Source organism: Lissotriton helveticus, chromosome 11, assembly GCF_964261635.1.
Source record: "Lissotriton helveticus chromosome 11, aLisHel1.1, whole genome shotgun sequence".
Taxonomy (NCBI): domain Eukaryota; kingdom Metazoa; phylum Chordata; class Amphibia; order Caudata; family Salamandridae; genus Lissotriton; species Lissotriton helveticus.
This window is the reverse complement of record NC_136072.1, coordinates 204,587,013-204,600,139: the sequence shown is the minus strand read 5'-3', so window position 1 is coordinate 204,600,139 and position 13,127 is coordinate 204,587,013.

Genomic DNA, 13,127 nt, shown 5'->3' with positions numbered 1-13,127 from the left:
GCGGCCATCTTGCCCATCAGAGGCTTTGTAATGAAGGTTGCGCGCTACTCCCAAGCGCTGCTTTAATCAACAATGACACGCCCCCAATGGGCTGTCCAAATGGAACAGTGTCCTGCAGCCTTATGGGAGTTATAGTTTTCAATCCGTGGATGGTAGCACTCTAAGCTGCATTAAAGGCTCTGAATGAGCCCCCCCACCTTCGCCTCCGTCCTCATCCACCTCAGAAGGCCCACAGGAGGTAAGTGTATAAAGTTTCTCGTGGCCCCCAAAGTTCGTAGGGTTGTGCTCATCTCGCGGCTGGCCTGCCGCTTAAACATCATGCTCCTGGGTTACTCGCCACACAGTAAGAGAGCACGCAGGCAGCTGAGAAGGTTTAAACCCATAACCTTTAATTCCTGGTATAGACGGCATGCAAACATGGGACAAATGCAGACAGTTCCTTCATGACGCCTTACGCGTTTCGAAATCCTTTCTTCATCAGAGGCTTTGTAATGAAGGTTGCGCGGTACTCCCAAGCGCTGCTTTAATTAACAATGACACGCCATGCCCCCAATGGGCTGTCCAAATGGAACAGTGTCCTGCAGGCTTATGGGAGTTATAGTTTTCAATCCGTGGATGGAAGCACTCTTAGCTGCATCAAAGGCTCTGAATGAGCCCCCCCACCTTCGCCTCCGTCCTCATCCACCTCAGAAGCCCCACAGGAGGTAAGTATATAACGTTCCTCGTGGCCCCCAAAGTTCGTAGGGTGGTGCTCATCTCGCAGCTGGCCTGCCGCTTAAACATCATGCTCCTGGGTTACTCGCCACACAGTAAGAGAGCCCGCAGGCAGCTGAGAAGGTTTCAACCCATAACCTTTAATTCCTGGTATAGACGGCATGCAAACATTGGACAAATGCAGACAGTTCCTTCATGACGCCTTACGCGTTTCGAAATCATTTCTTCATCAGAGGCTTTGTAATGAAGGTTGCGCGCTACTCCCAAGCGCTGCTTTAATCAACAATGACACGCCCCCAATGGGCTGTCCAAATGGAACAGTGTCCTGCAGCCTTATGGGAGTTATAGTTTTCAATCCGTGGATGGAAGCACTCTTAGCTGCATCAAAGGCTCTGAATGAGCCCCCCCACCTTTGCCTCCGTCCTCATCCACCTCAGAAGGCCCACAGGAGGTAAGTATATAACGTTCCTCGTGGCCCCCAAAGTTTGTAGGGTGGTGCTCATCTCGCGGCTGGCCTGCCGCTTAAACATCATGCTCCTGGGTTACTCGCCACACAGTAAGAGAGCACGCAGGCAGCTGAGAAGATTTAAACTCATAACCTTTAATTCCTGGTATAGACGGCATGCAAACATTGGACAAATGCAGACAGTTCCTTCATGACGCCTTACGCGTTTCGAAATCATTTCTTCATCAGAGGCTTTGTAATGAAGGTTGCGCGCTACTCCCAAGCGCTGCTTTAATCAACAATGACACGCCCCCAATGGGCTGTCCAAATGGAACAGTGTCCTGCAGCCTTATGGGAGTTATAGTTTTCAATCCGTGGATGGAAGCACTCTTAGCTGCATCAAAGGCTCTGAATGAGCCCCCCCACCTTTGCCTCCGTCCTCATCCACCTCAGAAGGCCCACAGGAGGTAAGTATATAACGTTCCTCGTGGCCCCCAAAGTTTGTAGGGTGGTGCTCATCTCGCGGCTGGCCTGCCGCTTAAACATCATGCTCCTGGGTTACTCGCCACACAGTAAGAGAGCACGCAGGCAGCTGAGAAGATTTAAACTCATAACCTTTAATTCCTGGTATAGATGGCATGCAAACATGGGACAAATGCAGACAGTTCCTTCATGACGCCTTATGCGTTTCGAAATCCTTTCTTCATCAGAGGCTTTGTAATGAAGGTTGCGCGCTACTCCCAAGCGCTACTTTAATCAACAATGACATGCCCCCAATGGGCTGTCCAAATCGAACAGTGTCCTGCAGCCTTAAGGGAGTTATAGTTTTCAATCTGTGGATGGAAGCACTCGTAGCTGCATCAAAGGCTCTGAATGAGCCCCTCCACCTTTGCCTCCGTCCTCATCCACCTCAGAAGGCCCACAGGAGGTAAGTATATAACGTTCCTCGTGGCCCCCAAAGTTTGTAAGGTGGTGTTCATCTCGCAGCTGGCCTGCCGCTTAAACATCATACTCCTGGGTTACTCGCCACACAGTAAGAGAGCACGCAGGCAGCTGAGAAGGTTTAAACCCATAACCTTTAATTCCTGGTATAGACGGCATGCAAACATGGGACAAATGCAGACAGTTCCTTCATGACGCCTTACACGTTTCGAAATCCTTTCTTCATCAGAGGCTTTGTAATGAAGGTTGCGCGCTACTCCCAAGCGCTGCTTTAATCAACAATGACATGCCCCCAATGGGCTGTCCAAATGGAACAGTGTCCTGCAGCCTTATGGGAGTTATAGTTTTCAATCTGTGGATGGAAGCACTCTTAGCTGCATTAAAGGCTCTGAATGAGCCCCCCCACCTTCGCCTCCGTCCTCATCCACCTCAGAAGCCCCACAGGAGGTAAGTATTTTACGTTCCTCATGGCCCCCAAAGTTCGTAGGGTGGTGCTCATCTCACGGCTGGCCTGCCGCTTAAACATCATGCTCCTGGGTTACTCGCCAAACAGTAAGAAAGCACGCAGGCAGCTGAGAAGGTTTAAACCCATAACCTTTAATTCCTGGTATAGACGGCATGCAAACATGGGACAAATGCAGACAGTTCCTTCATGACGCCTTACGCGTTTCGAAATCCTTTCTTCATCAGAGGCTTTGTAATGAAGGTTGCGCGCTACTCCCAAGCGCTGCTTTAATCAACAATGACACGCCCCCAATGGGCTGTCCAAATGGAACAGTGTCCTGCAGCATTAAGGGTGTTATAGTTTTCAATCTGTGGATGAAAGCACTCGTAGCTGCATCAAAGGCTCTGAATGAGCCCCTCCACCTTCGCCTCCGTCCTCATCCACCTCAGAAGGCCCACAGGAGGTAAGTATATAACGTTCCTCGTGGCCCCCAAAGTTTGTGAGGTGGTGCTCATCTCGCAGCTGGCCTGCTGCTTAAACATCATACTCCTGGGTTACTCGCCACACAGTAAGAGAGCACGCAGGCAGCTGAGAAGGTTTAATCCCATAACCTTTAATTCCTGGTATAGACGGCATGCAAACATGGGACAAATGCAGACAGTTCCTTCATGACGCCTTACGCATTTCGAAATCCTTTCTTCATCAGAGGCTTTGTAATGAAGGTTGCGTGCTACTCCCAAGCGCTGCTTTAATCAACAATGACACGCCCCCAATGGGCTGTCCAAATGGAACAGTGTCCTGCAGCCTTATGGGAGTTATAGTTTTCAATCCGTGGATGGTAGCACTCTAAGCTGCATTAAAGGCTCTGAATGAGCCCCCCCACCTTCGCCTCCGTCTTCATCCACCTCAGAAGCCCCACAGGTGGTAAGTATATAACGTTCCTAGTGGCCCTCAAAGTTCGTAGGGTGGTGCTCATCTCGCGGCTGGCCTGCCGCTTAAACATCATGCTCCTGGGTTACTCGCCACACAGTAGGAGAGCACGCAGGCAGCTGAGAAGGTTTAAACCCATAACCTTTAATTCCTGGTGTAGACGGCATGCAAACATGGAACAAATGCAGACAGTTCCTTCATGACGCCTTACGCGTTTCGAAATCCTTTCTTCATCAGAGGCTTTGTAATGAAGGTTGCGCGCTACTCCCAAGCGCTGCTTTAATCAACAATGACACGCCCCCAATGGGCTGTCCAAATGGAACAGTGTCCTGCAGCCTTATGGGAGTTATAGTTTTCAATCCGTGGATGGAAGCACTCTTAGCTGCATTAAAGGCTCTGAATGAGCCCCCCACCTTTGCCTCCGTCCTCATCCACCTCAGAAGCCCCACAGGAGGTAAGTATTTTACGTTCCTCATGGCCCCCAAAGTTCGTAGGGTGGTGCTCATCTCGCGGCTGGCCTGCCGCTTAAACATCATGCTCCTGGGTTACTCGCCACACAGTAAGAAAGCACGCAGGCAGCTGAGAAGGTTTAAACCCATAACCTTTAATTCCTGGTATAGACGGCATGCAAACATGGGACAAATGCAGACAGTTCCTTCATGACGCCTTATGCGTTTCGAAATCCTTTCTTCATCAGAGGCTTTGTAATGAAGGTTGCGCGCTACTCCCAAGCGCTACTTTAATCAACAATGACATGCCCCCAATGGGCTGTCCAAATCGAACAGTGTCCTGCAGCCTTAAGGGAGTTATAGTTTTCAATCTGTGGATGGAAGCACTCGTAGCTGCATCAAAGGCTCTGAATGAGCCCCTCCACCTTTGCCTCCGTCCTCATCCACCTCAGAAGGCCCACAGGAGGTAAGTATATAACGTTCCTCGTGGCCCCCAAAGTTTGTAAGGTGGTGCTCATCTCGCAGCTGGCCTGCCGCTTAAACATCATACTCCTGGGTTACTCGCCACACAGTAAGAGAGCACGCAGGCAGCTGAGAAGGTTTAATCCCATAACCTTTAATTCCTGGTATAGACGGCATGCAAACATGGGACAAATGCAGACAGTTCCTTCATGACGCCTTACGCATTTCGAAATCCTTTCTTCATCAGAGGCTTTGTAATGAAGGTTGCGCGCTACTCCCAAGCGCTGCTTTAATCAACAATGACACGCCCCCAATGGGCTGTCCAAATGGAACAGTGTCCTGCAGCCTTATGGGAGTTATAGTTTTCAATCCGTGGATGGTAGCACTCTAAGCTGCATTAAAGGCTCTGAATGAGCCCCCCCACCTTCGCCTCCGTCCTCATCCACCTCAGAAGGCCCACAGGAGGTAAGTGTATAAAGTTTCTCGTGGCCCCCAAAGTTCGTAGGGTTGTGCTCATCTCGCGGCTGGCCTGCCGCTTAAACATCATGCTCCTGGGTTACTCGCCACACAGTAAGAGAGCACGCAGGCAGCTGAGAAGGTTTAAACCCATAACCTTTAATTCCTGGTATAGACGGCATGCAAACATGGGACAAATGCAGACAGTTCCTTCATGACGCCTTACGCGTTTCGAAATCCTTTCTTCATCAGAGGCTTTGTAATGAAGGTTGCGCGGTACTCCCAAGCGCTGCTTTAATTAACAATGACACGCCATGCCCCCAATGGGCTGTCCAAATGGAACAGTGTCCTGCAGGCTTATGGGAGTTATAGTTTTCAATCCGTGGATGGAAGCACTCTTAGCTGCATCAAAGGCTCTGAATGAGCCCCCCCACCTTCGCCTCCGTCCTCATCCACCTCAGAAGCCCCACAGGAGGTAAGTATATAACGTTCCTCGTGGCCCCCAAAGTTCGTAGGGTGGTGCTCATCTCGCAGCTGGCCTGCCGCTTAAACATCATGCTCCTGGGTTACTCGCCACACAGTAAGAGAGCCCGCAGGCAGCTGAGAAGGTTTCAACCCATAACCTTTAATTCCTGGTATAGACGGCATGCAAACATTGGACAAATGCAGACAGTTCCTTCATGACGCCTTACGCGTTTCGAAATCATTTCTTCATCAGAGGCTTTGTAATGAAGGTTGCGCGCTACTCCCAAGCCCTGCTTTAATCAACAATGACACGCCCCCAATGGGCTGTCCAAATGGAACAGTGTCCTGCAGCCTTATGGGAGTTATAGTTTTCAATCCGTGGATGGAAGCACTCTTAGCTGCATCAAAGGCTCTGAATGAGCCCCCCCACCTTTGCCTCCGTCCTCATCCACCTCAGAAGGCCCACAGGAGGTAAGTATATAACGTTCCTCGTGGCCCCCAAAGTTTGTAGGGTGGTGCTCATCTCGCGGCTGGCCTGCCGCTTAAACATCATGCTCCTGGGTTACTCGCCACACAGTAAGAGAGCACGCAGGCAGCTGAGAAGATTTAAACTCATAACCTTTAATTCCTGGTATAGACGGCATGCAAACATTGGACAAATGCAGACAGTTCCTTCATGACGCCTTACGCGTTTCGAAATCATTTCTTCATCAGAGGCTTTGTAATGAAGGTTGCGCGCTACTCCCAAGCGCTGCTTTAATCAACAATGACACGCCCCCAATGGGCTGTCCAAATGGAACAGTGTCCTGCAGCCTTATGGGAGTTATAGTTTTCAATCCGTGGATGGAAGCACTCTTAGCTGCATCAAAGGCTCTGAATGAGCCCCCCCACCTTTGCCTCCGTCCTCATCCACCTCAGAAGGCCCACAGGAGGTAAGTATATAACGTTCCTCGTGGCCCCCAAAGTTTGTAGGGTGGTGCTCATCTCGCGGCTGGCCTGCCGCTTAAACATCATGCTCCTGGGTTACTCGCCACACAGTAAGAGAGCACGCAGGCAGCTGAGAAGATTTAAACTCATAACCTTTAATTCCTGGTATAGATGGCATGCAAACATGGGACAAATGCAGACAGTTCCTTCATGACGCCTTATGCGTTTCGAAATCCTTTCTTCATCAGAGGCTTTGTAATGAAGGTTGCGCGCTACTCCCAAGCGCTACTTTAATCAACAATGACATGCCCCCAATGGGCTGTCCAAATCGAACAGTGTCCTGCAGCCTTAAGGGAGTTATAGTTTTCAATCTGTGGATGGAAGCACTCGTAGCTGCATCAAAGGCTCTGAATGAGCCCCTCCACCTTCGCCTCCGTCCTCATCCACCTCAGAAGGCCCACAGGAGGTAAGTATATAACGTTCCTCGTGGCCCCCAAAGTTTGTAAGGTGGTGTTCATCTCGCAGCTGGCCTGCCGCTTAAACATCATACTCCTGGGTTACTCGCCACACAGTAAGAGAGCACGCAGGCAGCTGAGAAGGTTTAAACCCATAACCTTTAATTCCTGGTATAGACGGCATGCAAACATGGGACAAATGCAGACAGTTCCTTCATGACGCCTTACACGTTTCGAAATCCTTTCTTCATCAGAGGCTTTGTAATGAAGGTTGCGCGCTACTCCCAAGCGCTGCTTTAATCAACAATGACATGCCCCCAATGGGCTGTCCAAATGGAACAGTGTCCTGCAGCCTTATGGGAGTTATAGTTTTCAATCTGTGGATGGAAGCACTCTTAGCTGCATTAAAGGCTCTGAATGAGCCCCCCCACCTTCGCCTCCGTCCTCATCCACCTCAGAAGCCCCACAGGAGGTAAGTATTTTACGTTCCTCATGGCCCCCAAAGTTCGTAGGGTGGTGCTCATCTCACGGCTGGCCTGCCGCTTAAACATCATGCTCCTGGGTTACTCGCCAAACAGTAAGAAAGCACGCAGGCAGCTGAGAAGGTTTAAACCCATAACCTTTCATTCCTGGTATAGACGGCATGCAAACATGGGACAAATGCAGACAGTTCCTTCATGACGCCTTACGCGTTTCGAAATCCTTTCTTCATCAGAGGCTTTGTAATGAAGGTTGCGCGCTACTCCCAAGCGCTGCTTTAATCAACAATGACACGCCCCCAATGGGCTGTCCAAATGGAACAGTGTCCTGCAGCATTAAGGGTGTTATAGTTTTCAATCTGTGGATGAAAGCACTCGTAGCTGCATCAAAGGCTCTGAATGAGCCCCTCCACCTTCGCCTCCGTCCTCATCCACCTCAGAAGGCCCACAGGAGGTAAGTATATAACGTTCCTCGTGGCCCCCAAAGTTTGTAAGGTGGTGCTCATCTCGCAGCTGGCCTGCCGCTTAAACATCATACTCCTGGGTTACTCGCCACACAGTAAGAGAGCACGCAGGCAGCTGAGAAGGTTTAATCCCATAACCTTTAATTCCTGGTATAGACGGCATGCAAACATGGGACAAATGCAGACAGTTCCTTCATGACGCCTTACGCATTTCGAAATCCTTTCTTCATCAGAGGCTTTGTAATGAAGGTTGCGCGTTACTCCCAAGCGCTGCTTTAATCAACAATGACATGCCCCCAATGGGCTGTCCAAATGGAACAGTGTCCTGCAGCCTTATGGGAGTTATAGTTTTCAATCCGTGGATGGTAGCACTCTAAGCTGCATTAAAGGCTCTGAATGAGCCCCCCCACCTTCGCCTCCGTCCTCATCCACCTCAGAAGGCCCACAGGAGGTAAGTGTATAAAGTTCCTTGTTGCCCCCAAAGTTCGTAGGGTTGTGCTCATCTCGCGGCTGGCCTGCCGCTTAAACATCATGCTCCTGGGTTACTCGCCACACAGTAAGAGAGCACGCAGGCAGCTGAGAAGGTTTAAACCCATAACCTTTAATTCCTGGTATAGACGGCATGCAAACATGGGACAAATGCAGACAGTTCCTTCATGACGCCTTACGCGTTTCGAAATCCTTTCTTCATCAGAGGCTTTGTAATGAAGGTTGCGCGGTACTCCCAAGCGCTGCTTTAATTAACAATGACACGCCATGCCCCCAATGGGCTGTCCAAATGGAACAGTGTCCTGCAGGATTATGGGAGTTATAGTTTTCAATCCGTGGATGGAAGCACTCTTAGCTGCATCAAAGGCTCTGAATGAGCCCCCCCACCTTCGCCTCCATCCTCATCCACCTCAGAAGCCCCACAGGTAGTAAGTATATAACGTTCCTCGTGGCCCTCAAAGTTCGTAGGGTGGTGCTCATCTCGCGGCTGGCCTGCCGCTTAAACATCATGCTCCTGGGTTACTCGCCACACAGTAAGAAAGCACGCAGGCAGCTGAGAAGGTTTAAACCCATAACCTTTAATTCCTGGTATAGACGGCATGCAAACATGGGACAAATGCAGACAGTTCCTTCATGACGCCTTATGCGTTTCGAAATCCTTTCTTCATCAGAGGCTTTGTAATGAAGGTTGCGCGCTACTCCCAAGCGCTACTTTAATCAACAATGACATGCCCCCAATGGGCTGTCCAAATCGAACAGTGTCCTGCAGCCTTAAGGGAGTTATAGTTTTCAATCTGTGGATGGAAGCACTCGTAGCTGCATCAAAGGCTCTGAATGAGCCCCTCCACCTTCGCCTCCGTCCTCATCCACCTCAGAAGGCCCACAGGAGGTAAGTATATAACGTTCCTCGTGGCCCCCAAAGTTTGTAAGGTGGTGCTCATCTCGCAGCTGGCCTGCGGCTTAAACATCATACTCCTGGGTTACTCGCCACACAGTAAGAGAGCACGCAGGCAGCTGAGAAGGTTTAATCCCATAACCTTTAATTCCTGGTATAGACGGCATGCAAACATGGGACAAATGCAGACAGTTCCTTCATGACGCCTTACGCATTTTGAAATCCTTTCTTCATCAGAGGCTTTGTAATGAAGGTTGCGCGCTACTCCCAAGCGCTGCTTTAATCAACAATGACACGCCCCCAATGGGCTGTCCAAATGGAACAGTGTCCTGCAGCCTTATGGGAGTTATAGTTTTCAATCCGTGGATGGTAGCACTCTAAGCTGCATTAAAGGCTCTGAATGAGCCCCCCCACCTTCGCCTCCGTCCTCATCCACCTCAGAAGGCCCACAGGAGGTAAGTGTATAAAGTTTCTCGTGGCCCCCAAAGTTCGTAGGGTTGTGCTCATCTCGCGGCTGGCCTGCCGCTTAAACATCATGCTCCTGGGTTACTCGCCACACAGTAAGAGAGCACGCAGGCAGCTGAGAAGGTTTAAACCCATAACCTTTAATTCCTGGTATAGACGGCATGCAAACATGGGACAAATGCAGACAGTTCCTTCATGACGCCTTACGCGTTTCGAAATCCTTTCTTCATCAGAGGCTTTGTAATGAAGGTTGCGCGGTACTCCCAAGCGCTGCTTTAATTAACAATGACACGCCATGCCCCCAATGGGCTGTCCAAATGGAACAGTGTCCTGCAGGCTTATGGGAGTTATAGTTTTCAATCCGTGGATGGAAGCACTCTTAGCTGCATCAAAGGCTCTGAATGAGCCCCCCCACCTTCGCCTCCGTCCTCATCCACCTCAGAAGCCCCACAGGAGGTAAGTATATAACGTTCCTCGTGGCCCCCAAAGTTCGTAGGGTGGTGCTCATCTCGCAGCTGGCCTGCCGCTTAAACATCATGCTCCTGGGTTACTCGCCACACAGTAAGAGAGCCCGCAGGCAGCTGAGAAGGTTTCAACCCATAACCTTTAATTCCTGGTATAGACGGCATGCAAACATTGGACAAATGCAGACAGTTCCTTCATGACGCCTTACGCCTTTCGAAATCATTTCTTCATCAGAGGCTTTGTAATGAAGGTTGCGCGCTACTCCCAAGCGCTGCTTTAATCAACAATGACACGCCCCCAATGGGCTGTCCAAATGGAACAGTGTCCTGCAGCCTTATGGGAGTTATAGTTTTCAATCCGTGGATGGAAGCACTCTTAGCTGCATCAAAGGCTCTGAATGAGCCCCCCCACCTTTGCCTCCGTCCTCATCCACCTCAGAAGGCCCACAGGAGGTAAGTATATAACGTTCCTCGTGGCCCCCAAAGTTTGTAGGGTGGTGCTCATCTCGCGGCTGGCCTGCCGCTTAAACATCATGCTCCTGGGTTACTCGCCACACAGTAAGAGAGCACGCAGGCAGCTGAGAAGATTTAAACTCATAACCTTTAATTCCTGGTATAGATGGCATGCAAACATGGGACAAATGCAGACAGTTCCTTCATGACGCCTTATGCGTTTCGAAATCCTTTCTTCATCAGAGGCTTTGTAATGAAGGTTGCGCGCTACTCCCAAGCGCTACTTTAATCAACAATGACATGCCCCCAATGGGCTGTCCAAATCGAACAGTGTCCTGCAGCCTTAAGGGAGTTATAGTTTTCAATCTGTGGATGGAAGCACTCGTAGCTGCATCAAAGGCTCTGAATGAGCCCCTCCACCTTCGCCTCCGTCCTCATCCACCTCAGAAGGCCCACAGGAGGTAAGTATATAACGTTCCTCGTGGCCCCCAAAGTTTGTAAGGTGGTGCTCATCTCGCAGCTGGCCTGCCGCTTAAACATCATACTCCTGGGTTACTCGCCACACAGTAAGAGAGCACGCAGGCAGCTGAGAAGGTTTAATCCCATAACCTTTAATTCCTGGTATAGACGGCATGCAAACATGGGACAAATGCAGACAGTTCCTTCATGACGCCTTACGCATTTCGAAATCCTTTCTTCATCAGAGGCTTTGTAATGAAGGTTGCGCGCTACTCCCAAGCGCTGCTTTAATCAACAATGACACGCCCCCAATGGGCTGTCCAAATGGAACAGTGTCCTGCAGCCTTATGGGAGTTATAGTTTTCAATCCGTGGATGGTAGCACTCTAAGCTGCATTAAAGGCTCTGAATGAGCCCCCCCACCTTCGCCTCCGTCCTCATCCACCTCAGAAGGCCCACAGGAGGTAAGTGTATAAAGTTCCTCGTGGCCCCCAAAGTTCGTAGGGTTGTGCTCATCTCGCGGCTGGCCTGCCGCTTAAACATCATGCTCCTGGGTTACTCGCCACACAGTAAGAGAGCACGCAGGCAGCTGAGAAGGTTTAAACCCATAACCTTTAATTCCTGGTATAGATGGCATGCAAACATGGGACAAATGCAGACAGTTCCTTCATGACGCCTTACGCGTTTCGAAATCCTTTCTTCATCAGAGGCTTTGTAATTTGATATTTGTGTGGTATTTCTAGAGCGCGACGTTCGCTCCGGAGGGAGCATCTTGGCGCTTGGGAACCTAAGTGAACCAGTCCAGGAGGTTTAGATGGAAGCTTTGGAATAAGCGTCCGGGAGTTTGAAGATCCATGTTTTTAGCAGCTTTCTAAAGGATTTTTCCTGGGTTTGATGTCTGAGGGTTTTGGGCAGTTTGTTCCAGGCTTTAGATGCAAGGAAGCTGAGGGTCTTTTCACCTTTCGTTTTCAGATTGTGTTTCGGAATAAGGATGAGGTTGTCATCAGTTGAACGAAGGTGACGGCTGGGCACGTAGTGGGGAAAGCGCCTGGTTAGGTATTTAGGGCCAGTCTTATTGTAGGCACGAAAGGCTATAATCAGGATTTTGAATAGAATCCTTTTGTGAAGGGGGAGCCAGTGAAGTGAATGAAGTGCTGCGGAGATGGAGGATCTGCGGGGTAGGCCCAGGACGAGACGAGCAGCTGTGTGAAGTACGCTCTGCAGTTTTAGGAGGGTGCTTTTTTTGACTCCTGCAAGCAAACCGTTGCAGTAGTCTAGTCGCGAGATTATGAGTGCGACTGTCACCGTCTTTCTGGCATCAATGGGGAGGAAGTCGAAGAACTTTCTCAGGGATCTGATCATTCCGAAGCATTTGCCTGCGACGGTTCTAACATGCTGATCAAAGGAAAGGTCAGAATCAAAGATTACGCCGAGGTTCCTGGCCGATGACACAGTCTGGGGGGGGGCAACAGAATTTTCCGGCCACCATAATGCTGGACAAAAGGAGATATTTGTGCCAATAGGGAGGATCTCTGTTTTGTTTGAATTGCATTTCAGGTGGTTCGTGTCCATCCAACGAAATACTTCGGTCAGGCACTGTTTCAGGTTGAGTTCAGCTTTGGTAGATAGTTTGTCCAGTGGCACAATGAGTTGAGTATCATCGGCATACGAAGTGACAGGTATGCCGAATGATTCTATCAGATTAAGGAGAGGAATAAGGTAAACGTTAAAAAGGAGAGGGCTTAGGATAGATCCTTGTGGGACACCTGAGGAGACCAGTTTGTCTTTGGAATGGAATGGGCCCAGAGTGACCGTTTGTGAACGGTTGGAGAGAAAAGACGTAATCCAGGATAGGGCGGAGTCGGAGATCCCGATGTCCCCGAGTCTATTGATGAGGATGGTGTGGGAGACGGTGTCAAACGCCGCCGTTAGGTCGAGAAGGATTAGGATGGAATTTTTTCTCTGATCTTGTAGAGTTTTTATGGTGTCAGACAGTTCAATGAGAGCGGTTTCTGTCGAATGTTTTGGGCGGAATCCGGATTGTAGGGGGTGAAGAAGGTTATTATCGTCCAGATAACGTTTCAGTTCGCAATGGACTAGATGTTCCGTAATTTTACCTAAGGCCGGGAGTAGCGAAATTGGGCGGAGATTGGTGAGATCAGTCAGGGGTTTATTTGCTTTCTTCATAAGGGGTTTGACGATCCCTTTTTTCCAGCGGCTGGGTACTGAGCCTGAGCTGAACGAGGAGTTGATTAGGTTGTTGATGGTCG